This window comes from Papio anubis, chromosome 3, assembly GCF_008728515.1.
Source record: "Papio anubis isolate 15944 chromosome 3, Panubis1.0, whole genome shotgun sequence".
NCBI lineage: Eukaryota > Metazoa > Chordata > Mammalia > Primates > Cercopithecidae > Papio > Papio anubis.
Window position 1 is genome coordinate 5,549,495 of NC_044978.1, and position 2,321 is coordinate 5,551,815.

Consider the following 2,321-nt stretch of genomic DNA (forward strand, 5'->3'; position numbering starts at 1 on the left):
GTGTGTGTGTGTATGTGTGATCTTTAGGAGTTTGTACATGTAAGATCATGTCATTGGCAAACAGAGATGGTTTTATTTTTTCCTTTATAATTCTCTTGCCTAATTGTCTGGCTGGGACTTCCAGTATGTTGAATAGAAGTGTTTAAATCGAGCATTCTTGTCTTATTACTGCTCTTAGAGGAAAAGCTTTCAGCTTTCCACCACTGGGCGTGAAGTCAGCTGTGGGCTTTTCAAATATAGCCTTTATTATGTTGAGGTAGTTTCCTCTTTCACTACTGACCTTTTAGTCAAACCTCTTTGTATTTTTTTGTTGTTGTTTAGTACTGACTCTGAGGATTATAATATGCATGCTTATTACAGTCTAGTTAGAATTAATATTCAATCACTTTACATTTTACTCTTGACATCTGACTTTTCCCATTTCATAAATTTCAAAAAAATTCACAACAACTTAATTCCATTCAAACATTCTACCCCTTTCATTTAGGCTGTTGTTTCTATATCTTTTAATTCTTCATAAGTCATCTCTCTCAGCATAGTGGTTATTCTTTTAACTTGAAGCAGTTATTTTTAAGGATATTTATAAAAGAAAAACATAGTCTTTTATATTTATTTACATATTGATCATTTATGAAATTTTTTCCCTTCCTGTATATATTAATTTTCATCTGGTGTTATTTCCTTTCAACCTAAAGGACATTCTTTAGTATTTTTTTGTAGTACAAGCCTGTTGGTAACTAATTCTCTCATCTTTTGTTTATCTAAAAATGTCCTTATGTCGTCTTAAATTTTAAAGAATAGTTTTCCAGACTATTCTCTGGACTATTGGTCCAGAGGGTTGACATGGACCAACAAAAGACCAGCAGGGCTGCAAAAGCTGGGATAAATTAATAGGACCAACAAGGGTGGATGTCGGCTGACGTGGGCTGACTTGGGATCTCATTCTCAAATTGCATTGATTCTACAGCTAGAAACGACCTTGAAGCCTTTGTCACTTTTCAGAGGTGAAAACTGAAGCCTAGAAAGGCAATTTCCTCAGAATCACACAATTGCATCATACCAGGATCTTGACTCTGGAATCACAATTTTTTGTTTTTGTTTTTGTTTGTTTGTTTTGTTTTGTTTTGTTTTTCTAAGACTCTTTCCCTTCCATCTCACCTGTCTCTCCATGAAGGCGAGGCACCAGGGTGCTGACTAATCTGGACAGCACATTCCTGAGAGCTCATGCATGTCCCTAGAGAGACGTGCAGCAGCTTTAGGACAAAGGTTGCTTCAACTTCTGGAGTAAATTTTTCATATTTTGCATTATCTAAATGAAACCCCTGTGGACAATGACTTTACAGTATTGCCAACCCTTGAAAACAAGTTGTAATAAGCACTTATAAGCATTAGGTGCTGATAACCACCCCTGAGTGAAGACATCCAGATCACAGACACATAGGTTTTGGATCACAAGACTTTGGGCACTTAATATTAACCACCTGCATGACATATGGCCTTTACCTATTGCTTTTTAGCTTTCATTTCCAGCCTTTTCTAGGTTAGATGGTTCAAGACCTGGAGTCTGGCTTTGAGCAACCCTAGGATTTACTTGGTTTTAATTCTATCCCATATGTCTCTTTCTTCATATATTGGTATGTATATTAAAGATTCATATTGGCAATCATTTATTGATTCAAAGCTTTAGAGACATTGTCTAAACATGGTCATAAAACAATATAACCATAAACATTATCACAAAACAATGATGCCCCCACCCCAGATACATCACAACAATCTTTGTGGAGCCTTGGGAGCCTCTGGTGACCTGTGGACATGCTAATCTGAAGCAAGTTACTTCTGAGTTGACACCCACAATAGCTCAATGAGGCACTCAGGGAGCCATATTTTGGGTGTACCTTTGTTAGTAGTGGAGAAAAGTGGAAATACCTCTTATATTCATCTTTAACATTTGGAATGCTTAACCTCTCCAAAGTGAACTCGGAAGCCATCCAGAGTAAACCACCTGGACTTGCACTGTTACCTCCAGCCTCACAGTCCAGACAATCCCTGAGCCTCTCAGGAACTCACAGAGCACAGCTATCCGGGCCTCTTACCTCTGTGGGCCCTCACCAGGGGAAGACGTTCTCCTTCTAGCACATGTGATGCTCAGTGTCCAGGATGCCTATCAACCCATCAGCATGCACCTGCCCTTTCCCCTCCCCTCCCCTCCCTTCACGTCCCCTTCCCTCTCCTTCCCTTCCTTCTCTCCTTCCCTTCCCTTCCTGTGCCATCTCTTCACTTCCCTTCTCATCTCTTTCTTTCTCTTCCCTTCCCTTCCC